Source organism: Pecten maximus, chromosome 6 (assembly GCF_902652985.1).
Source record: "Pecten maximus chromosome 6, xPecMax1.1, whole genome shotgun sequence".
NCBI lineage: Eukaryota > Metazoa > Mollusca > Bivalvia > Pectinida > Pectinidae > Pecten > Pecten maximus.
Genome location: NC_047020.1, coordinates 30,979,397 through 31,006,644, shown reverse-complemented (window position 1 = coordinate 31,006,644; position 27,248 = coordinate 30,979,397). Strand labels below are relative to the sequence as shown.

At 36.1% G+C, this 27,248-nt stretch overlaps 1 protein-coding gene across 1 annotated transcript in view; it reads left to right on the top strand.

Moving 5' to 3' along the window:
• Positions 1-27,248, top strand: part of LOC117329524 (glutamate receptor 2-like) — a 110,268-nt gene that overhangs the window by 40,233 nt on the left and 42,787 nt on the right. The gene's annotated exons all lie outside the window — the stretch shown is intronic.

The window sequence follows — 27,248 nt, the reverse complement described above, 5'->3', positions numbered from 1 at the left end:
CAGTCAAAAATGAACGATATCCACCGCTTAGTTTCAGAGAAGAAGTTGTTTATATCAATTCAGCCAAATTGGCCTCTAAATTGGCCTCTTTTTGCCCTCCCCTCAGCAACATATGATATATAATATATAACATCCCACCTTTTGTACAATTTCTAGTCCCCTCCCCATAATGATGCTACCAGTCAAATGTTGTTCAATTCCGATCAGCGGTTATAAAGAAGTCAAAAGAAAGTTTTTACTACAGTATATAGCAAGTCTGAAAGAATGTTCACACAAGTGGGCTACTTTAAGTGAGAAATCGGAATGATGAATACAAATTAAGCATTAGAAGCTTGTTTGTCCTTCTATGATCCATTTGCGTTTGCGTTATGCATGAATAAAGATAAATTTGAACTCGTACACTGTATCATCGTCGTCGATGTCATTTGATGAGTAACCTTGAATAATAATATTTATAAGGACTTTAATTTAACTTAATTAATGGAGAAGACTTAATTGGAATTGATGTATAATATTAAATGTATGACAAGTGTGGTAGTGTTTTTGTTTACAAAGGACTAAAACACTCGCAAATATGGGAGTGAATCTTCATATTTCTTATTGCTTGTTATGCATTTACATGTACTAATCCTATCATTGAACACCGTTCAATTTCGAATGAACTACCGAACCTAATTTCCCATACACATGTTTATTATCAACGGTGTTTACAAGCCCGTAATACAACTATCCAGTGATACACTATAAAATTACAGACAAGTCAATATCACGTGCTCCAAGCGTAACAAACTTAAACGAAAGTAATTAAATATTGTGCTCGTGGGTGAGGGATTAATTTTGCATTGATCCAGGAAAACGTTCATATAAAACTTCATTTTGGGACAAAGGTTTTATATTGCACAGCGCGCTCCACAGTCCCGTCTTGGCAGAACACAGTATGCCGGCCTTCCCTCTGTCAGGGATGTCAAGGATTTTTGTTGAGGGATTGCATTTCAGTTACGTTTTGTCTTTATTGATAATATCTCATTATTTTCTTTTTTATTCAATCAATACGTCATACTCTTAATAATAAATTGTAATATTTTTGCATTCACATTTTTATTGTATATACTGAACCATATTACAATCACGTTGACCATGGATATATTTAACAGCTTATATTTTTCTTGATTTTTTTCTATCACATACACATTAACAGTTAAATCGACTGGAATCCAATGGAGAAAAGGAACGTGATCAAGGATACAGCACATTTTTGTTTTCATATTTTAAACTAATCGTGAGTGTATCAATATATATATGTTTCGTTTGTTTGATGTCGTTTCGTTTTATGACCATTTTACTTATAATTCTAACTCGCAGTTTTGTCCCTTATGGCCTTAATCGTGTTGACGAGCCTTTAAGAATTGATAGTTAACTAACTGTGCCAGGACTAGTCGGTCACAAAGCCCTGCACCCTACCACAAGACCGCCTTGCCTCCTAACAGGAGACATTGAGGAGAACTTATATTTTCCTGACTTTGTTGTCTACTCATTCCTTCCCCAGTGCTTTGTTTTGCCTCCGTTGATGGACCCCAGACTCTCGTCCTTACATGACCCTGACTTTTGCGCGGACAGAAAACACATCAAAGCTAAATTATGAATGTTAAATATAACATGGCGAGATAGATACTCTCTAATTAGTTCAACAAAAACCAGTATTCGATGCAATGGCATTGTATACCCCCTCTGACCAATAGTAATATAAAATTCAAGTCACGAGTTCTAACCCCATCGTCAATATTAAATTAACTTATTAACTGAGATATATGCATTAGAGATTGGAAGCGGTCCTGGTTTATTGAGTACAATTTTTATTAACACTTCCATTGTAGTGCAGATTGACGCTTGGGAGTTTTGAGCTGTACTTAGTTAAGCACGTGTCGCTTTGTGTCGTCCTAGAGATCAGTGATGAAAACATTACAATGATTACAATTACATTGATTTCATCTTTTTTTTTAAACACTATCCATGATAACGGGAACACCATTAACACTATTACAATAAACAAATAATCAAACGGATTCTAGTCATATCTTAATACACAAACTTACTAAATGAAATTAAATTCGTTTAGAAAATACTCACTGTAATAATCCTTCATCAAAGCGTCATTTGAAGGGTCTTTCAATACGTAAGTGGGTTTTTTTTTTCATTGTGATTCAAATTAGTTGTACAGTATTTAGTTGTACAATAAATGATACCATTTTATGTTGCCTGTACTGCTTTATAAAATATCTTTTACACCAAATTGTTTTAAAACGAGAGGTTTAATTAATTAAATTCGGAATGTCTTCTAAATAGGATATATTGAAAAGCCTAAAATAGATCTTTTGCCGCCATTGCAACATTAAGGAAAACCTTTCCTTCTTTCCTCACTACTCTGTTTTTCTCTGCTTTGTTTTTGTACTCTGAGTGTCTCCTTGACACCCGTCCTCATGTGACTCCAGCTACTGCGAGGACGTTAAACCCTGACCTTAGCTGTTAATAGGACGTTAAACAAAATAAACCAAACCAAACCAACATCAACTGCAATTTGAAACAGATCAAAATAAGAAAATAAATTTGTTTTCATTTCGTCCATAAGTTCACCTGATTCATAATTTTCTTTGTAGAAGTTGTGAAAAAGAAACTGTCTGATAATGTATAAAGAATGATGATTCAGGATTTGATTTCAAATTCAGAACGGACGTAAGGAAATTACTCTTTACTGATTTAAGAATGTAGAACTGGATGCCTTTACCCTTCAATTTAATTAGTTTAGTGTTTTACGTTTGGATATAGAGTATGTTTAAACAAAGACCCTCAAAACCAACTTACAACGGACATACTTGTCCTTCATTCCCGGGAGCAGTATGTATTGGTATGTAGATAGAGCATTGATATTCCTCTCTTGTGCCTATTTGGACAAAGATATTCAACCGACCGTTCCTATATACTAATTGAGTCTAGTTGGACTATCAAACATATATCTGCGCCAGAGAGGCGGAATGGTTATACATAATGCTCCTTGTTTTTCGTGAATGTATGCCAATATACAACCTTCAAGATATGTTTACTCCTCCGCACCTACGTCAGTTATAAAAATCTTTCCTCATATTACTTATCCAATCGTCTCACAAAAAATCATACGGTGGTATAATCAATTGGCCCATCGTTTACTAACTCCACACTAAACGTGTCTCTGTTACCACTTGATTGCTATGAACCATATGCATGAGGATGGAGATTCTCTTTCAGCTATGTTGTCCGTAACTCTGCTATGAGGAAATAGATATCAAGCTGGATAAACCATATATAAATTACCCAATCTCTAATATAAGTTAAATAACATCCAAATACGTTAGCATCGCTTTCCTTTTCCATAGCGGTTTTTTATTGTTCCAGACCTAATCCTGTATATTCGGCTCCATGCCTACTGCGATCTGGTGTTATTAATTCTACCTGAAGTGCTGGTATTCCTGTTAAAACATTCTCTTTTTAAAATACGATGATATTTTTGTCTGCAGGGCACTTCAAAAGCGCGCAAAAGAGTTTCAAACGGAGAAAGACAGACACATATAAATCGAAAGAATGAAACAAGTATCTTAGAATTTGATTAAATTCTAGCCACTCTGCCGACACAATACGAAGTCAGCAACATTCCTAGCCGCCTTTAATGATAGCACACACAATTTATTGAAGTCAACAAAAATACTGTCATAATGTGGTTGTTGTTATTATGCTTCGGGAAGACACATGTCTTCATGTTTCGGATTTCAATCTATTTTCTCCTCCAGAATGTCTGCATTCTGTTTAAAAGAATAAGAGAATTGTCTCACAAGAGATATAAATATGTAACCTCTCTTTATACCAAATGAGTTTACAGCTTCCTTACGTCATTAAACCATACGATTTACCTTATTTTATTTCATTATTTTTTCCTACAAAATAAGACGTATACTGTGTGTAGAAAGTTTTATTTGAAAAACAAAAACGCAAATAAACATTTCGAAATATATCTAACATTTATCAATATTCTAGAAGGTGGTCATTCACGTATAAGCCTTGATCCGCAAGAGCATTAAAATGTATAATGTTTAGTCTACATGGGTATTTAAAGGCTTAGAATTTGATCAACTGCAATATTGAAAGGCCTATTGTTTATTGTATGAAATTGTTCTAAAGCAGACCAGTTCATCAACGGAAAATGAATTTTCTAATTGCTTCTGGTAGCAACGAAGACTGAGCTTAGACATAATGTAGTTGAAAGAGTCGCGCTTTTATAACTCGGTGTCCATGGAATCTGTGCCACAGAAAATACCACAATTAATATATTTTACTCTCGTGTAATATCTCAAGAAACCCTACCTCATATCCACCTTGCTGCTGCGAGAATGAAACACGTCGTATGTTTGCAATGTTTACAGTTTATTATTTTATCTTTATGTCAATTTCGAAGCTTAACTACAGGCATATTTGATCTACTGCAATTACCAAAGGTTTAATTTTGACCTAGGGATATATTGTATGATATTGTTATTTCAAAAGTGCACTCGGTACAAGTGAACATTGAGTTAATTGATCTACTGCAATTACCAAAGGTTTAATTTTGACCTAGGGATATATTGTATGATATTGTTATTTCAAAAGTGCACTCGGTACAAGTGAACATTGAGTTTGGTGTGTTTTGCCACACGATTCCATGAATTCATTAGTAGCACATCTATAAATGGTGTTCCAAACTTTTCGCTGTAACATTCATTGGAACTACAATTATTCCTGCGGGATATTCCCTTAATTAAGACATATGTAAATAGTATTCCAAACTCTTTGTTCTAACATTCTTGAGAACTAAAATAATTCCTGGTGAATGTTTCCTTAATTAAGACATCTGCAAATGATAGTCTAAACTCTCCGCTCTAACAATCGTGGGAACTACATTTTTCCTTCAGGATGTTCCTATCATTAAGACATCTGTAAATGGTATTCCAAACTCTTTGTTCTAACAGTCTTTGAAACTGCAATTATTTCTGCGGAATGTTCCATAATTAAGATAACTGTGAATTATATTCTAAACTCTCCGCTCTAACATTCCCGGGAACGACAATTATTCCTGCGGGATGCTCCAATTATTAAGACACATGTGAATAGTATTCAATAGTCTTGGTAACTTTTATTCGTTCGGGATGTTCCAATAATTAGGACATTTGTAAATGGTATTCCAAGCTCTTCGCTGTAACAGTCTTGGGAACTACAACAACTATTCCTGCGGGATTTTCCTATTATAAAGACAAATGTAAATTGTATTTAAAACTCTTCGCTCTAACATTCTTGGGAACTACACTTATTCCTGCGAGATGTTCCCATAATTAAGACATCTGTAAATGGTATTCCAAACTCTTTGTTCTAACAATCTTGGGAACGACAATTATTCTTGTGGGATGTTCCCATTATTAAGACATATGTAAATTGTATTTAAAATTATCCGCTCTAACAGTCTTGGGAACTATAATTATTCGTTCGGGAGGTTCCCCTAATTAGGACATTTGTAAATGGTATTCCAAACTCTGTAACAGTCTTGGTAACTACAATTATTCCTGCGGGATGTTCCCATAATTAAGACATGTGTAAATGGTATTCTTAACTCTTCGCTCTGACAGGGTGTTTCTCTCATTACTTTTTATTTTATGGCTGTGATGAACACCTTGAAAAAGCAAAGACAGAATGATGGTATCTTATTGCAACGATTTAATTAGCAACTGCATGTGTATTGAAATGTCTATCAATTACGAAATGCGTTAACTTAACTGGAGTTTGAGAATGGATTCGACCTTCGGGTTGCAAATTGGTTTATTATCACGTTTCTGTCACAATAAATGTAGTCTCCGAATTACACGAACACGTGGCATTTTACCTGGAAAGTGATATCAATAACCAAGTGTGGCAATTAAGTGTGCCTGCTTTTTCCTATGCGATAATGTTGAAGGATTCTAAATGTATTCATTTTGAAAACTTATGTAAATTGTATTTTTAATGTAGTAATTTGAATACCGGAACCAATTTGGTACCCCGCATGTCACCTCTTTTGCGATAAGCCATTAATTCTTAAGGATCGAGATTAAAGGATGTAAAGAAAGATATATAGTAACATTACACTTGTCAGATAACTTCACTTGGGGTCGTTTCCAATTTGGACTCTGTTACATTATAATTTTAACAATTTGTAGAATTACACTTCCAAATTAAGACTTATAGGTTTTTTGCGCTTTAGAACACCGCAAATTGAATGATAATATAGATACATGGCGTGTAATTCCAACTTTACAAATTTACAGTTGCCAACTGTACTATTGCGTTATTTTTTTCATTCCTAAACATGCACTCATGTATTTAAATTTACAAAGACCGTGTCATGTGCAGTTCATCAATTGTCTTCATCCGTCATACGGTGCGTTTAACACATACTTTGTTCGGTAAGTGTACGGAAAACATGTAATTTTCCTACAAACCAGGCGAGGGGAGCCGTTACACTAATGATAGCATGTCAAGTTGATTTACTTCTTAACCCAACCTGTAAGACTTGAGCATGCAAGCTAATTCAGGGTAGAAAAACATGCTGTCACAGAGAAAAGAGTAGGTGAGGATTCTAACACATATCTTTTACTCTGGTACCCCCGTTAAAATACGACATCGGATATTGGTTTTAGTCAGGAAATACTTTAATTGCATCGTCCTGCTCCGGTTTCGGCTCCTTCAAAACTTTGAATAGAAGCATGTGGCGCAGAATTAAAAGGTGTTTTCTTTGTTTAATTTGATTGAATTTAAATTCTGATCAGACAAATATCGATTTCGTATTAAAATACAGACCAGAATAATACAGGCAGAAATCCCTGAATACAATAGCAAGTTGATATTATGTTTGCATTGAACAAACATCCTATTTCTACTTTATTATTAGACATCGTATTGAATAAGAGAAAATGGAGAATCCTGCTACAATATGACGCGCATCTATGTATTCTATATATCAAATTAGGTTTGGTTTGGTTTATTTTGTTTAACGTCCTATTAACAGTTAAGGTCATTTAAGGACGGCCTCCCGTGCGTGCGACATGCATGCGTGTGGTGAGTGCGTATGTGTGTTTTGGGAGGCTGCGGTATGTTCGTGTTAAGTCTCCTTGTGATAGGTCGGGACTTTTGCCGATTTATAGTGCTACCTCACTGAAGCATACTGCCGAACACATCCAGCAGCACACCGTTTTCCCTGCAGGTAGGGCGTAAGAATTGTACCTGCTGCCCCCATTGCATGATCGTTAGAGGCGACTGAATTTGGGATCTTATCTTTTCTTTTCTTTCTTACAAACTTTCTTCTTCCTAATGTCTCCCTTGACAATGCCTCACTTTTGGCCTTTAGTTGAGCGTTCGCCGCTTTGAGGAAGGCTTTGGGTTCTGTCCCCTGGCCGAGACATACCAGAGTCTTTAAAAATGGTAGTTGCTGCTCCTGCTTAGCGCTCAGCATATTTGGAGTGGGACAACTGGTTGGCCCGTTGTCAGTATAATGTGACCGGGTGGGGTGTGCTGCTGGGTGTCTTCGGCAGTATGCTCCAGTGAGGTAGCACTATAAATCGGCAAAAGTTCCGGCTATCACAAGGAGACTTAACACGAAAATACTGCAGCCTCCCAAAACACACATACGCACTCACCACAAACATGCATGTCGCACGCACGGGAGGCCGTCCTTAAATGACCTTAGCTGTTAATAGGACGTTAAACAAAATAAACCAAACCAAACCAAACCAAACACCCGGTCATATTATACTGACAACGGGCGAACCAGTCGTCCCACTCCAAAAATGCTGAGCGCTAAGCAGGAGTAGCAACTACCATTTTTTAAGACTCTGGTATGTCTCGGCTAGGGGACAGAACCCAAAGCCTTCCTCGCAGCGGCGAACGCTCAACTAAAGGCTAAAAGTGAGGCATTGTCAAGGGAGACATTAGGAAGAAGAAAGTTGTTAAGAAAGAAGAGAAAAGATAAGATCCCAAATTTAGTCGCCTCTTACGATCATGCAATGGGGGCAGCAGGTACAATTCTTACGCCCTACCTGCAAGGCAGTATCAAATTAGTATGCTGAAACCTGACGAAAGCATTATGCTTTTGTGGACCACTATTTGCAATGCTCTACTCTGTAGAATTGTCTGGAACCATAACCAATTTAGTTATTGCTAGGGATAGAATCTTTTTTTTTTATTTTATCGCATGTTTTCAACAAATATATACACAATAGTTTTTGTTTCGAAAGTAGGTTTCATGTTTTCGATAACAATCTTAGTCCATTTTACACGCAGACAGTTTTTCAATATTTCATATGAAAAATTAGCCGAAAAGCTTATATAACGCTATTTTATGGATAGTGATGTATTGTTTTGTGTCTTCTGTATCGGAAAATTGAAGAGACCAAAATAGATATTTTGGCCCCATTGCAACACTTGGGATCTTTAATCTTCCCCTTTTAGTCGCTGTTCTGTCTATATGTTCTTTGATTTCTAACTATACGTGTCTCTTTGACTGCCGTCCTCATATGACCCTGGCTGTTGCGTGGACATTAAATCATCAAAAAACAAATAAAAACAATTGATTTGCTTTCTGATTCTCAACCAATTATTTTTCTTTTGGTTTTCTGCAAGCGTAATTCTTTGAAGGACTGCAGTTTCTGTTTTAACTTAGATTATGGTTTCGTTCTGAAATAACTTTGAAATTTAATTTCATTCCACATACAGTAACATATGTAACCTAACGACAGCTTCAGTGGCTCTTTTTGTCTTCTGATACTCCATACTAACAAATATGTGAATATATGTTTATATAAATAGTAGGCCTGGGTGAAAGTGTGAATATGCGAACACATTGTCACCGAAAATGTGAACTAATCATTTAATCGTAATTCTGACTAAAAAATAATTATGATTGTTATTTGAAGTAAAACGTAAAAAACTGCAACTGCAAACAGTTGAATGGAAACGTGTTGTAGCAAATTTAATTTGTCCGATCTTTCATCCCGATATTGGAACCATTCATTATTAATTTTTTTTAGTTCAATTATTTTTCTGTTTACAAATCATCTGCATAATTTGTTGAAATGTTAAATTGTTTTACAAAGATTGATTGAGAAGAAGATAAATCTATTAAATGCGCGACGATGTCTCCGAGACACTGACAAGAGCGTGATACAAGCAGAACAAATTCGATATGTTAAAGAAAACATATTCATGAGAATAACATTCAATGGAGAAAACATAGCAGTACTTGACTTTCGGAACAAAGCTTTTAAAATTTCCTTTTCAGCAAATAAATCGGCAAAAGTTCCGGGCTATCACAAGGAGACTTAACACGAACATACCGCAGCCTCCCAAAACACACATATGCACTCAACACACGCATGTATGTCGCACGCACGGGAGGCCGTCCTTAAATGACCTTAGCTGTTAATAGGACGTTAAACAAAATAAACCAAACCAAACCAAACGAATGTGATATGATCGAGACAAGCAGAATAAATCAACCGATGCCGGCATCATAGTTTTTAGGTCATCTGACCCGAAGGGTCAGGATGACCTATAGTCATCATGCTTCGTCCGTCGTTGTGCGCCGTCCGCCGTGCGCCGTGCGTAAACTTTTCACATTTCAAACTTCTTCTCAAGTTCCACCAGTGCTATTGAGCTGAAACTTGCCAGAAATGATCCTGAGATGGTCCTGAACAAGTGTTGTTAATTTTCGGGTCGGTCCAAAATCCAAGATGGCCGCCATAGCCGCCATCTTGAAAAACACATTTGAAACTTCTTCTCAAGTTCCACCAGTGCTATTGGGCTGAAATTTGCCTGAAATGATCCTGATATGATGCCGACCAAGTGTTGTTATTTTTCGGGTCGGTCCGAAATCCAAGATGGCCGCCGTGGCCGCCATCTTGAAAAACACATTTTAAACTTCTTCTCCAGTTCCACCAGTGCTATTAAACTAAAACTTGCCTGAAATGATCCTGATATGATCCTGACAAAGTGTTGTTATTTTTGGGTCAGTCTGAAATCCAAGATGGCCGCCATAGCCGCCATCTTGAAAAACAAATTTTAAACTTCTTCTCCAGTTCCACCACTGCTATTAAGCTGAAACTTGCCTGAAATGATCCTGATATGATGCCGACTAAGTGTTGTTATTTTTCGGGTCAGTCCGAAATCCAAGATGGCCGCCGTGGCCGCCATCTTGAAAAGCACATTTTAAACTTCTTCTCAAGTTCCACCAGTGCTATTGAGCTGAAACTTGCCTGAAATGATCCTGATATGATCCCGACCAAGTGTTGTTATTTTTTGGGTCGGTCCGAAATCCAAGATGGCCGTCGTGGCCGCCATCTTGAAAAACACATTTTAAAATTCTTCTCCAGTTCCACCAGTGCTATTAAGCTGAAACTTGCCTGAAATGATCCTGTTATGATCCTGACCAAGTGGTGTTTTTTTTTTGGTTGGTCTGAAATCCAAGATGGCCGCCATAGCTGCCATCTTGAAAAACACATTTTAAACTTCTTCTCAAGTTCCACCAATGCTATTGAGCTGAATCTTGCCTGAAATGATCCTGATATGATCCCGACCAAGTGTTGTTATTTTTTGGGTGGGTCTGAAATCCAAGATGGCCGCCATGTCTGCCATCTTGAAAAACACATTTTAAACTTCTTCTCAAGTTCCACCGGTGCTATTGAGCTGAAACTTGCCTGAAATGATCCTGATATGATGCTGACCAAGTGTTGTTATTTTTCGGGTCGGTCCGAAATCCAAGATGGCTGCCATATCTGCAATCTTGAAAAACACATTTTATACTTCTTCTCCAGTTCCATTGGTGCCATTGAGCTGGAAATGGGTGAGGATGTCAAGGCAGGCGAGCCAACATAGTGTTGTTATTTTTTCAGCCTCGTAAAAACTTTGAAATGGCAGCAATGGTGGCCATTTTGTAACATGATTGCGCAATCATGGTTTTCCTGAACAACACCTATTTCAAACTTCTTCTCAAATTCCATCAGTGGGATTCAGCCCTCACTTACCAGAAATTATCCTGAGATGGCCCTTACCAAGTGTTGTTATTTATCGGGTCGGCCAGAAATCCAAGATGGCCACCATGGCAACCATCTTGAAAAAACATTTTAAACTTCTTCTCCAGTTCCACTGGTGCCATTGAGTTGGAAATTGGTGAGGATTTTAAGGAAGGAGGGCCAACAAAGTGTTAATATTTTTCTGCCTCGTAAAATCATTGACTTGACAGCTATGGCGGCCATTTGTAACATGATTTTGCAATCATGGTTTTCCTGAACAATGCCTATTTTAAACTTCTCAAATTCTCCCAATGGGATTCAGCTGTAACTTACCAGAAATGATCCTGAGATGGTCCTTACCAAGTGTTGTTATTTATTGGGTCGGTCAGAAATCCAAGATGGCCACCATGGCAAACAGTGCCACTATATACTTGCTACAGAGAATACATACTACAATTATATAAGGTTTTTAATTTAGAGTCAGATGAGCGTTAAGGCCCCTGGGCCTCTTGTTTTTATACTGAACTACGTGTGTGAATTTTTTACAATATTTGTGATTGGTTGTTTTTTTTTTCTTTTTAATCACACATAATCATTTCCTTGTGTCCGCTGACCATACGCATGACTTATTTCAAATCCTTAAATTGAATTCACAGGATGTAAGGTAAAAAATTAAACATTCCGTAATAACAGTATATGTCTAATGGTGATATGTTAGTTTACTCCAAGCGGAAAATTATTTCCGACTTAACTACTGTGGAGCGTAACAGACAGACAAATACCCGGATGTATTGACAAATAGCACTCATTGATTCAGACATTGTCTTGTTATCATGTCAGGCAACTAGACGCAGGAGGACGAAATCCGTCACAAAGTACAGAAGACACGAGTTATTTAGCTCACGTGGTGAAGTGTTTTAACGTCTGCCAGACGGACGGGTAAAATCTTGGCAGTTTGTAAATGAAAGCTCTCACGTTGAATGATATGAATTCTATCTACTAGACCTTGTTTGTTTTATTAGTACACAGGCACGACATGTTGCACTGTCTCAGAATGTTGTAATTGTCATTTAACGCAGAATTTTCCATAGAGTATGCTTATATATATAACAATATTGAAGTTTGTGTCAGTTTTCATCTTATCTTGACTTTCATTGCGGCAAAAACGTCGTCGTAAAAATAGTTGCTTAGGAAGCCATCGCAGAATAAGTAGATAGACAGGAACATTATACAAATTGCAAATGTTTGAAGGCTGTAGGTTTAACGTTCTAAATAAAGGCACCATAGTAAGATTTTACACTCGGCAGTAAATAAACCCTTTATTCCTTGTCTCTCAAATAACCTCCTAAGATGTACAACACTGAAAGACAAACTCAAACACACGAGGAATAACATCATGGTTCGATTTTGAAAAATCCTTATTTCTTTTTGTTGAAAAACATAAATCAATTTTGATAGCGAGAATCACTCAGTCGTATCTAGACTTTCATATCGAGTCGTGTTATTACAGCAAAAACCCGAAATCTTTCCGGAGCATTTGCTTCTATGTTTTCTGCACATATCCTCAGATCTAACTAGTTTCTTTTTGGCGAGGTTTAACAGGACGCCAACAGAAGTACACAAACCATAGAAAGAAAGCAGAATGGCAAAGGTAAAAAGGTAGGAATATGTTTTAGTTTACCAGTTGTATATTTTCTCATCAACAGAAATATAAAGAATTAAATGACAAATTCATGGAATCCAATTTGTAGCTACGTGCACCCAGCTGTAATTAAGGAAAGTATGTAAACGTAAACAATCAGGTGTAAATTAAAGACTGGTAATGCGTAGAAATTGTCACACCACCATGTATGTTATGACTTAACAAAATAAGGTAGATTGGAACGAACTAATTGGATTTTCTTTAACATTTCTTAATTATTTAATTTAATAACGGTCTTTGTTTCATTCTTTTGTCTTGCTTAAGTGCGTCGAACAAGTAATTACATTTCCAATCTCGGATGTCATACGTTACCGTGAGTGCAGTTTTTTTGTACTTTTATGTTTAAACTGTGGCTGTATTTATAATTTGTTGTTTTAATTTAGCACTAAAGAAATTAACAAAAAAATTGTCTTTATATTGTCTAACACATATTCGTGTCCATTGTGGAACTTTTATGAAACAAAAACAGTACATAGTTATTTATGTCTTAGCTAGATGAACTACCCTTAAGACATATGCACGTCTCAGAAAGAAAATATTTTACTGATATTTTATGCTTAATATCTACAATAGCGAACTCAATATTTTATAAAGTCCATGAAAAGTCAATTACAGCAAATTAAAACGAATATTATGACTACATGTGCTGGCATTTTTTAACCGTTATAATATTATAATGAATAATATCATGAATAAAAAGAAACGTAATCGCCAAAAGCCAAAAAGTCGGCATTGCAGACTAAATCCTTGACGTACACCTTTTCAACATAAAAACAAAATTTACCATCAAGACATTCTTTCTTGGTTTCACGAATCAAACTCTCTGATGCTGAACACAAACTTCCCATGTCTTCTGTTACAAGAATAGCGAAAACAGACCCAAGCACAGTCTGAAAGATCAATTGACAATTTCAGTGAGCAACTCTTCAGATATATACGTCTTGATTTCCCATATATTCAATGCAAAGAATTAATCTAAAAAATGTTTCTAAAAAAAGAGGTACCTTACCATAGTACTTCTTATGCAAGGTACCTCGCAAGATCATGTCGGAAATCAATTTCGAATCCATCCATCGAACGTTTGTCCGTCTCGTTCGGAGTCTCCATGCCACAGGGGAGCTTTGGTTTGGTTTAATTTGTTGAACGTCCTATTAACAGCTAAGTTCATTTAAGGACGGGCCTATTGGTGCGTGCGACATGCATGCGTGTGGTGAGTGCGTATGTGTGTCTCCTTGTGATAGGCCGGAACTTTTGCCGATTTATAGTACTACCTCACTGAAGCATACTGCCGAAGGACACCTCACCCGTTCACATTATACTGATGAAGGGCGAACCAAAGCCATCCTCACAGGGGCGAACGCTCAACCAGCGTTGAGGCACTGTCAAGGGAGACCTTAGGAAGAAGAAAGTGGCTAAGAAAGAAGAGAAAAGATAAGATCCCAAATTAAGTCGCCTCTTACGATCATGCAATGGGGGCAGCATGTACAATTCTTACGCCCTACCTGCAGGGCAGCTTGCAGTCCTTAAACTACTCGGCCTAGTTTGACGACGCATCGGTACCACGTTCGCACGGAAACAACAAGGAACACAAAAAGGCATCATCCTGTTCGAATATATCATAAAGCAGTGCGCAATCGTCTGCTCAAATTCAGTCGGAGATCATGGCGGCCATATCTTCGCCATCAACTTACTCCACGCCATTCAAATACGATGGCTGAATGTAAATTCCGTGAATTGCTTTGCAATGCATCTTTGGAGAATGGTCTTGTTCTCGGATGAGTCAAGATTATTTTATCATAGATGTGCCTACGACCGGTATGCGGATGCTTGTTTGAATGAGAATTACCGTTTCGGTGGAGAAGGATCGGTCATGATGTAGTGAGCAATTACACATGATTTTTTGACTTCCAAAGTCACTTTACAATGTCACTTTACAAGGAAAATTAATTGCCGCTCATTTTGATATCTAGTTTTAGCACTGCGTGTTCCTTCGCATGTAGCGAGCAATTGTCGTGATTATCTCGCAGATATCACTACTCAAGACTGGCCTTCATTAAGCCCTGACTTATACCCGACTTAAAATTCATGGAACGAGTTGAACAGAAGGATGAGACGTAGGCCGAATCCTCCAATCAACGTCGCCCATTTCACGTTGACACTGGATAAAGGACCGGAACCGTATACCAATAAGGAGGATCAATACCCTGGTTAATTTCATGTATAGAAGAGCCCGTGCAACCACTGCACTGCAAGGGTACCCTTGGATCAATCTGAACTTTAACGAGAGTTCTTATCAACGTGCATGGATGATTTCTTACAATTCCTATCTTTCAATCAAACCATTATTACATTCTATAACATTTTTTTTTTATTTTTCGTATTTTTCAAACCGCGTTTCTTGAAGTATAAATGTAATACACATGTGCAGAAGACGGAGGAAACATGCCTTGTTTGTCTGTATTACACAAAAATACAAATTTTCGAGGCATAATTCAGGCTCTGTGATGATGTATCCGATGTATTGTGTTGAAGGGACATAGGAGAATAGATGCATATTACACGAGGCAAATAATGCTGGCAGAGGTTTGCCGTCACATGCATACAATGTTTAATTCATTTTAAAAGTGGCACGGTTCAGCATATGTACATTTGCGTCACTTGTCAAGCACCATACATATGCCAAATTTAGATCTGCGATTTATCGCCACAAGGCTCATTCGTAAATTGAAATATGGTACGAATATTAATTCCAGAGACACTTTGCTCTAGCAAATAAAAACGTACAAAGCAAGCAAATAAAGAACATATGAATTTAAAGCAGTTTCTGTGAAAAAAAATGTTATTATCAAACATCTTCACGGACATTTAAAACGCATTATATCGTTGTATTTCGCAGCAATATATCTCTGTGATATTCTTTACAACACACTATCCAAACGAGCTGTCAAACCATTATCGGTATAAACATTGCACTTTATGTGGTTCTCTTGTCTTCAGAAAGCATATAGGAATGCATTTGTTATTATGATTATTGCTTACGAGTAACGTTTACTTCGAAAGCACGCCGTCTTAAAGCAGTCTAGCCTTTTACACTCACCAGCGTTTAGATTGTAGGCAAAAATACAAATCTTAACTGTGTTAATTTTACGAAATTGACGCGCACACATTTCCAATTCTATATTTCGCTGCAGTCTCAACTTGTTTTGAAGTGTCAATTTTTTTTCATTTTGTGCAGAACAACCATATAACACAGCGCTTCAGTTATAACGATGCCAGTTTAAGTGTCTTGCAGACGAGCATAACATGTAACGATGGAATTTCCTCCAGTAAAAATCACGCTCTAGATATTACTGCGTTGTCAATTACGTTTAAACTCCAATGTTCCAAGGTTATCGAGGAAACTTTGGAGTATCAATTGCATCCGTTTAACAAAAATGTGTGTAAAATGGTTTAAAATGTGATAATTTCAAACGCCAATCTTCTGTTCTTCAATTAGTGTTGTAAGAACGTTATCTAATAGATTTTAAACCCATTTTAGATTTAACTCAAAATTGATTATTCAATCCCTCGAGCTAACGTAGTCATAATTATCAGACTTCACATAACACGTACCGTTACTTGGTAGTATAATTTGTAATTTTAAGTTCATTTTAATTGTTTTGTGAAGATTTGTGAGGATACAATGATAAACTGCTCTCAAGTCTTGATATAATAGGCATACCGAACGCTATATTATGCAATTTTATTTTACATCCACCATTGCAGGATATTCGTTGGTCAATAAGGTGAATCAGGATGTGTCTTTGTGTCGAAATCGAATCTCACTGTTTGTCTATGCGAAATAATAATGTACATTGTCAGTATAACGAACCGGAAGATATATCATGTCAATATAAATTTGACAAGGCTTTTCTGTATTCAGCATACTTGCCTCTATATAATTACTCGTACATTTTCCACGTTCACTTGGCCTTGTTTAAAGTATGTTAAAGGTTACAACAGACAAACTATAATTGCCGAGTTCGTTAGTTACACATTCAGATTTGGTTTAATTTTTCTTTAAATAATTTATACTTACAAGCTTGTTCATGGTCCATATTGTTTATATCCCAAACATAAATGTGTACATGGACTAAGGATTTTGCTTCCCATCTATAAGGCAGTTCCAAGTGCTGAACAGCGCACATGTGCATTCAAATACCAATAAGTCATAAACCATCTCAAAAAGCCCCGAATACTGTTAGTCCCATTGCACCTTTAAGACACACGCTTTCGTCATGTCAAATTCCATAAAGTACAAACTTTTGACAATAGTGGTCAAAATTTCGATTGACCGACAGTAATGCGCAGACGCCAATGAAATTCAATGTTACAAACTATTTGCAATAAAAGGCCCATCAAAAAATAGTACGCACAGTTTGAAGATGCTTATGATAGGGGTACTGTCGGATAGCATTTGGATCTCATTGATCAAGTCATATAACAGTGGTAGGATGTCTTAACAGTCAACGGTCAAAGCTATATCCGTCGGTGTTGGAACCAACACGATAAACTCATTCTCTGAGGAGAAATACATTAGATCATTGAGTGATAAGACATACAGCAAACGTTTGGATTTTGTTCTATTATTCGAAAAGATATAGCCTTTATACTACGTAGAGGTTACGCCTTATTCATATGTCAAGAAAATGACACCGATATTTTATTATTCTCACGACGAATTAGAAAGATGATTTAAAATATAAGGTGACAACATCTATGTCCTGTTTCATGTACGGAAACCCGTATATGGGTCCATAATTGATTTTTATTGATGTCCATCGAAAGGTTTCTATGTTTGGCAGCAGGCACGGAAATAACTAGAATAATAAGTGTAATTTTATTACAACTTTAAATATTATGTTTGGATTTAAGTATGTTAATGTTTTTACCATGAAGTATATATACGTGTATATATAACACATAAACACATTGTAAGCATACATATTTTAGGGGTAATCTTAGCGCTTTTTGTGTTGGAAGCATTTCGCTAAATTATGATTGCGCTAATTATATTTTCCAGATTAAATGTCTACAGAAACAAATGTGGTGTCGTCAATCCTTCCATTTGCTACTCTGTCTGAAGATGGAGAATGCTTGAGATCTGTGTAATGTTTTATTATAGTGCTTTTCATTTAATGAATTTCGTTAAGAATGTTTTACGTAATTTTCTCACACAAATAAATAAAAAAAACTGCTAACAACTAAATACGCAACCATTAATATCCCTAATGAAGTTATGTTTGCATCAAATTCATGTAATATCAGTTTCAAATTTCTCATTTAGTACTACATCGAACAATTCCTTGCCTGAAACAGATGTTCGTTGTAGTATTGACCCATAAAACACCCAGACATTGCATATACTATTTACTTGTTCACATACAGAACCAACTGTCACTCATTTTATATTTTTGACGTCTACGTTTCCATGCTAATGTTAGCCATGTATTTTATTTAACCTCCGCTATGATTGCTGAATGAAGAGACAGCATGCTCAATGCAATATTCAACATGTGTTATTAGACCTTAATTACAGCAAAACGGCCTTCACCTTGATTTGAAAATTACTTCGCGTGAAACATTTGAGCCAGACATTCATTTATATACGCAAGATAACGTCAGTAAAGACTATGCAATAGAGTGAGATATCGTAAATCAATGAAGTTCTCACATGCAGTCGTTATGATCAGAAATCACATTACCTAGGCGGCGGCCGCTGAACAGAAGGTGCTTTCATCACGTGTTACCCATCAATGGTGTGCTTTCTCGCATGATGGCGGACTTGTCTGAGTACACTCACTGCAATCTTGATCAAATCTTTAAAGAAAGAACAGTAAGCAATGGGAATTTAGGCTTGGATTAATAATCAATAATGCATTGTCAGCTTGCCATCCTCTATATAGTAATAAATACAAAATCCGTTTGCACTACAATAAATAAAGATCGCATTACAAGTGAAATAGCATGAATACAGAAAAGAACTTAACTGCGAACAAATGTAATATCAACACTTTAAATTTATGTCTGTATATCATGTATCGTGGCTATGCGATTTAACATTAGTTATAAAAGTAAATCAGACGAGATGGAGAAAGGTTTTTATCTCGACCATTAATATTTAGGTTATAAGTTAAAAGCATTTCACAGAAATACAATCAAGACAGCAATGGAAGACGGTTGCTCCACTATTTATTACCACGGTGAAGTCGGTAAATCCAAAGAAGGTCGATACTACTCTTTTATGCTGCAATAACAATACAAGTTATTATAGTAGAGCCTTGGTGTCTAATTCTTATCTCATACGACATCCACTTCCTTAGCATTATTGATTTTTGCTCCGATTCGTACACACTTCTCATGAAATTTATTCCTCTCTTCCGTTCTTTTTATGGGTTTGATACTTTTGAGGTTCAATACCCATATCTACTATTATTTGTGATTAGATGGTTAACTTGATGACTGAAGTGACAATACGTACGTGACATAAAATGCGTGTTGTTTTTTTTGTTTTGTTTTTTTTTTGCTTTTTTGTTTTTAATCAAAGTCAAACACAATCAAAAGTATCCTTGAAATGTATCCATGGGGAGATGGTGAAATTCATTGAAATAGACAGGTTGTCTGTACGATCAAGTAGTCATCAAGACTAGTTCTGTTAACGCTCAAAACTAATTTTGTTATTGTTTCTGATATAGTATTAGTTGAATAGCATGCAAATATTTTGGATTTGATTTTGTTAAACACCATAATAACCCTGATTGTTTAGCTATGTGACTGCTTGGCAAGTACTCCTCTTAGGCATGACAAAACGAACATTGCAGTTTGAAAGAATACTCTGAAAGAAGGTACTTAAATGTTTTCCTGATCATCGACAGCATACAAACCCAAAATAATGCTGGTGGAAACATGAACGAAAAAGGTCTACAGACTGTAAATGCTGAGTGCTGTAGGGGTTATTATGGAAACAGACAACATTTAGCGTCCATAGCTAAATTGAATAGTAGCAGGGATATTTTCTTTAGCTTTGCAGACACCTGGACCCACTTAAGGCCATCTCGTGAGACGCGGGTACAGAGCATCTCTATAATGTTTCGAGAGGTCAATGACGAATGAATAACACGTGACACGAAACCAAGCCTTCAGGATACAGTCACAGACATCATCTTAAGACCTCATAAGTTCCTGATTCCGTTCTCTATCTAGCTTGTTTATTACATACATTACCTACATAAACTTGTAATACCTTTATACCAGAATAATAAAAAAAACAGTCGATAATGTATGTCACATAGGAGAAGCAGGGTAAATATGATTGTGTTTAGTCAAATTGTCTACTAATAGTTGAATACTAATATTCATTAAAACTGATGGTATTTATGTGTGTCAATACAATACGTTTTACCCAATATTAGGATCGTCCTTAGGGGTGTTCAGCTGAATAAAAAGACACCGTGTATTTGAACTTATAACAGCTCCAACTGTACCTTATCTTAAAGGGAATGGAATACGTTATAATGATTGTTTTTCCACGTGCAGTGCTTGACTTAATGTAATGGAATGATTAATTCAGCTGTGAATGTAGGAATCATTACAGGTCGCTCATTAAGAACTCGGATCTGATATATTTTTAAATAATAAAACAAATGGAAGTATAATCAAATTTACTGTTCAGTTTTATGGGAAAACAAAAAAGAAAATGTTTGTTCTACTAAGAATAACACGCAATGATACAATACCAAAACCAAGAACCTGTGATTATGAGGGAAACATATTTCAATGCTTAATGTACTTGTTATCGAGTATTATTGTAATGTTAGGTGTGTCACTCCTTATGATTAATGCGAGGTAGAAGAAGGGCCATTTCAGTAAAAATCCTAGATTACAGCGATGAAACAGCTTTATAGATATGGGCTTGTATAGTAAACTTCTCATTAAGAAATTGAATTTTCTTTCGGTTGCATATCATAACAACCATAACATTTCTTACGACAGTTTGGCATACATAAAATGTGTTTTTAGAGCAAATATAAATGTTACGCTATAAAAATAAACTTAAATGAGATGCTATATCTTGACAAATCCACTGAGAAAAACAAAAGTGATGAATAGACACAACCATTTATTACACTCATGAGGAAACCAGGTATTTCAGTTTCTCATTATAGAATAGTATATTATGTTACAATGTCTTAATCGCAAAATAAAGCTTCTGCAGTTAAGTGGAGTTTTTGCAGTAGAGTCTGAAAATCATGCCTTTTTAGCTGTTCGCACAACTGAAGGCAGTCTATATTTTACCAAGAACGAGCATTTAAGCAAAAACAACATGGACAAAATATATAAAATATATTGAATATCATGTAATACAACATGGGTAACTGAATTTGAAAAGTGCAATAGATTCTACATTAGTAATAACATGTATATCTAGGATGGTCTTACATTATAGTCAGGCGTTAGATATAAGAGAGGAAGTAATTATGAATCTCGCTACCTAACAATCTAAACCACATGAATTTACAGCAAAAACACCAATGAAATTTTTACTTCTTGTGTCTATCCGCTTGTGGGGCGAGACGACTTCCATAAAAACCAATAATGTCTATCCTTATAACGAGTAGATCTCATAATATCCATCGCCTCTTTCATGATGTTCTATGGAAGTTCATGCATATCCAGTATCACAAAAAGTCTAACATTGTTTGTATACAGACGAGTAAGCTTACTACATTATCTTATATATCCGGCCGATGTCTGCACGAACGTTCGCTCATAGGCTGCTTTAACGGGCTCTGGTGTATGAACAGTGTGTTGTCTATTATAACGTATAAATCTGTCAAATGTTTTATGATCAAAATTTCGTAACCAACACCAGTAATATGAAAGGTCGCGTATGTCTGGCACTGTATTGATTGGGCGGGATGATTTACATCGTAATATAACAAACACACATAGCAGGCAGTCTCATAGCTAAGTCACACACACAGTAGGGACTACAACCGAATATATCAATCTTGCAGGTTTTCGAGTCACCGAGATCACCCCGTTGAGCTTCTTCAGCTTCCTCAGACATGCTTGGTATTGTGACAAACTTCAATCTTTGCCTGTAGAAAGATTTGTTGGTGTAATTGGGGTTTAACATCCTTGCAACACCCGATGTGGTGTCAGTATGGTATCTGCGGGACGCAAATAGAGAAGAATAAAGAAAATGTGTAGGAAGGAATAATGTCAGAACAAGCTGTAGAATCCAGCTGCAAGAAAAGAAATAACTTGATGGTCCCGATGTAGAAGGCCGAGAAGAAGAAAAAATCCGATTCAGCACGAGGCTGGGTTTAAGTCGGAAAGATAAATTACTGCAAACAGCGATGAAGCATTGTCATGGTTTATTAATACATCAAACGACGGCTTCACAGATTGGGGGAAATAAATGTAACGGTTGTTAAGTGCGCGTTTGTGAAGATTTCGTAAATATGTTCTGAGATAAATTATTTCAACTTACTTTCTTAAAACTTTGGTGTTAATATTACTTTGAGTAAAGTTTTGTATTTAGTGGGAATATATATTGTGGCAGTATATTCTTATAGATATTTTTACATTTCTCCGTCACCAATGATACAAAAAATACTACCCGACGAGAAAACATGAACATTATTTTAAAACAATATTGATAAAACACCAGATATTAACATAATGTAGATTCACACATGTGGCAAAGAACCAGGCCAGGTATTCTTGAGGAAAAGGCGTCGGTTTCTTATCTTCGACACCATTAATAGTACACATTAAGGCCAAATCAAACTGTGAAAGTGAGCAATTAAACTCGAAGGTGATGCAAAATAAAATACATAAAATTAGTTTCCTAAATAATAAAGAAAATGCTATCAAGCCAACGCTAAGTTGTGTAATGCGGCATTAACGGACACCACTGATGTGCTGTTCACAATGATAAAAAGTTATGCTCTTATGGTTAGCGATTCATATACCGTCTTTTACTTAACAGCGGATTCTGATTCACACAGGGAAGGTTATCTTCCGTAGTAGCCTGATATTGTATCCGGAGTTGTAACTGTGATTACGATGCATCTTGTTTTGTTTTAGTATCTCTCTAGCCTTTTTCCTTATATAGTTGACAGTATTTTTCTGTACCAAAATCATTGGTCATAATCTAACAGCAATTAAATTCATTTTCACGTGTGTAAAAAATAAGCAACGTAACCGTGCATGCGCCGCAAAAGAATAAACTGGATATGCGTATAAATCTCCCCCCCCCCCCCCCCCCAACCTCAACAATAACCTGATGAAATTCAGGTGAAGAAATTCAGGTGAAATACTGATCTGAGCTAGAGTATCACAATATATCTCTGGGGGAAATTTCACTCGCCGCTGATGAAAAACGAAATCTAGTGTAGTGAAACGAACTGACCCGGATTCCACTGCGATATTAAATGCCCTATCCCTTAACTGCTATAAACGTACGTGTTAATCTAACGTTTGTATGAATGAGCAAGCATACGGGCAAAGATTAAATTTGAAAAGTGCAATCACCTCGTTATATACCTCATTTCTACCCTTGTGCTTTCAAAATAAAAACTTTAAAGGATATTAAAACAATATATTTGTTGCACTTTTACAAAAATGAGTAGGCGTCGCCTTCCAAATCTGATACAGGAAGGAGTAATAGACAAGTGACATTCGAAATATTCTTATTTAAAGCTCCAAAGCCATATTCTATCTCTGGCATCAAATGATTTTGGAAACAAGGAATGGCCTTCTTGCGTTTAATGATACCATGTCAAGTATACCGGTATGCCAGTTCAACAACAGATTGAATTGACCAAGAATTAAACCCTTATTTTGTATATGTTGATGACACTTGGAACTTATCCTGGTCATACCATATCGTCTGTGGTTTGGTTTGGTTTGGTTTATTTTGTTTAACGTCCTATTAACAGCTAATGTCATTTAAGGACGGCCTCCCGTGCGTGCGAAATGCATGCGTGTGGTGAGTGCGTATCGTCTGTGGATCAGTTAACAACAACATTATTATATACGTTAATCAAAGCAAAACCATTCTATTGGTATCACCAATTTTTTCTTAATAGGTAACTGCAGCATTAAATGTCAAATAGTATTTCATATTATCTTTCAAATAATATTGGATCAGAATATTTAGTGTCTAAAGGAAGCAGGCAATTGAAGATTGATGTAAGCTTATATGTTCAGGCAATATAATGACAACAATGGTAACTAAAATGATGAATAAAATCTGCAGCATCTAGCGCAGAAGGAGGGCAAACTTTTACAGTTCTATTTTCTTATTAGATACTGCTATTTTAATACCGTCTAAGATATGCAATAAAGCGTTTGACGCTAGTGCTAAATCTGTATTATTCAAGCCGCCACATGTGATCCTTATTGCAGAAGTTTTCTATTCCTGTGCATTTACGATAGCAACTAGGCAGACCTGGCTAGACACTGTGTCAGGATATGGTCTCGTATATATAGAGAAAAAATCCAAATAAAGACACGTCACTCCATTGAGCATGTTCGAGGTCGTGCCGTGTATTTGTGTTTGTGAGACTTTTCAAATGATAAATAGGGATTTCCAATCCACCTGGGACCACGCTGTATGTCGTAACGCAATCACGTGACTGGGATCAATCACATTACGCCTAGTGGGGATTCAGACACCAGACTCGCAAACATCGGGGGTAAATTGGCACCAATTAACTGCTGCCTTGTGATACATTAAGAAAACAGAGAGACCTGAGTTGATCGAAATTCCCTTGTTAATAACCAGACAACCGATCGGTGGTGGCGACACCTGGTGGTTACTGGCGGGAAGCGCTAAACCATTTTGCCGCTAATGGAATATTTTATGCAGAAAACGAAGTAGAAATATCGGTATTAATAGTAACACTATCACATAGTATCCTGTATAGTTTTGGTGTTTTCGAGATGGAGAGGTCAATGTTATGACATTGCGATATTTATCCGATGCCTTGTAAAACAAGTTTGTATTAAACTAATATGGTTTATTCCAAAAAAATTAAATTGTGTTTATTTTTACGGAAAAACTGCCATTTTATATCAAGAACATAACAAAAGAAAATAGCACATACACTATTCATTGAGTTATAAATAGAACTGCATCATACAGCTACTTCATTCGTCATATGTTAAACTTGACAGTTATGCCAGGTTTAAAATTCGTGAAACTCTAGGAGGATCCAGCTAGGATTTTCAAATTAAAGCCGAAACAGATGATTAAGAAGGGAGGTGCAATATCAAACCAATACCGTATATTGGATAATTTAAAAATATCATAATACACATAAAAGTATGAACCTATTTATATTCTCAAAATAAGAACTTAAATGTTACATGTAAGGTCACATGTTTATTAGCTATTGTCTTCAAGTATCTCGTTAAAAAATGTCAAAACTTTTTTCAGATTCCAACTGCAACACTTTCTTTTATAAAACATGAAAGGCGATATGTTTGGCCAAAATGTTAATGCAAGGTCATGCCGATCGGGATTTATATTATTTTTAAAGTATGCTTTGAATGACCGAGTGTTCACCACAAATAACGGATACATCGCTAAATCAATTGACACAATGATATATGTTCCTGTGATATATGCTACCTAACAATGCCATCTGGGTTATTTCACAGCGTGATATCAGGAACCAAACATGGTCTCTTGTCTTCAAACAATGGCACCACAGTTCGTGTCTCCTATTATAAGATTAAGTACTCATTCAGAAAAGAATACAAACATTATTAAGATACATTGTGCAGTGTTTTATGAAACCTCCGATTGCGTCAAGGTAGGTAGTCCTTGCAATACACATGCCGTGTAAACATACGCAAATGAGCTTTGAAAAATGGTTATGGGAGGACAAAAATAGCTAGATTTAACCCAAACATGTAGGTTTTTAGGCTGATTTGCAAGACTTAGAACATCGACATTTTTTTTTCTTTTCGTTTTCTGTTGCTTTCACCCTCCAGTCCCGTACTCATGTAACCCTGATTTCTTACAAATCAATACAATATCATTTCTTGAAGACAAGTCTTCAGAGCAATTCATATGTTTGTTTTTATCCATTGCCTTTAATGTATAGGGTCTTTGAAAACAAAACCAAACAAACAAAATAAACGCACGTTATTATGAAAATAAATAAAAGTTGTATTTAAATAAGTACAAACCACTGCAATATCATAAATAGTATGTTGAATATCTGTTTCTTTTGTTACGTATCATTTCCTCGGTTGTGGTATTGGTAGATAATGCGAACAGAAACACTTAGACTAGGTATTGACCAGGGTCGTTATATATACAATTAACCCTTGAGACCGATTACGCTTGAGGAAATCTCACATGTTTTCCTCCGAGGGACGGCTGGTGGATAAGAAAGACATTTCCTGGTGTGACTTCCCTTAAATGATTAATTTAATTGCTGTCCGATTTCCTTGCAATGTCCCCCACACTTTTGGTAAGGACACGGATTGCAAAACCATAAATGTCATATGTATTACTAACTGACCTAGGCACAAAGTACTTAACATTCGTATATTATATATTGTATTCCTCTCTTTCATCAGTTATTGATATCACTTGTCAATTTGGCAACACATTTAGTTGTCTTGCGTTATACATAAGACGTCATTTATGATATTTTGTATAGAGCAAGCCATTCATATACATGCCTTGCTTTTCATGAATGCAATGCTTCAAGATGTTTGTTCAAGTTGAATATTTTTAATTTGCAGAAGAAAAGGAAAACAAGTTGTAAAACGTTGTATTTAGAAAACAAAACATCAATGGTTTTACTGGAATATAGAATTGAACACATAACAAAAACACATGAGTTGTTAGTGTTTACATTATTCATTTGACAATTTCATTATATATCAAAATGTATTTTACACTAGACTTACAGTTTATTCACGATATTGAGCATGCAGACCTGGCTATCTTAATAGAGATAAAGCCGCCGTTGGAAAATCATCAATGTAATTCCTTATCTTTGAATTGGTTTTCGAGTTCTTAAACAAGGTTTAACGTTTCTTTAAAAACATCAAGAATCATTGACTGTACAGTAAAGAATGTGGAAAATCGTCTCTGTGATGGTTAGAATAAAGTACGATAACATTTGGGTAACTGATAAAGCAAGAAATGATATTGATTTCCTTGAGTATCACATCGCACACAGAAATCCAGAAACCCGCGTGTTTGTAACGTCGTTATGGTTCCTCTCTCCACACACACACACTTACCAATGTTCTCGAAAACGAGCTAATATTCACAAGTCGAGCTAATTCTTCAGATATTGCCATTGAAATCTGAATAATATGGTAATAATCACCCTAAGCTTTACGCTCTGAGCGGAAATATTTTTTTCAAAGATAAG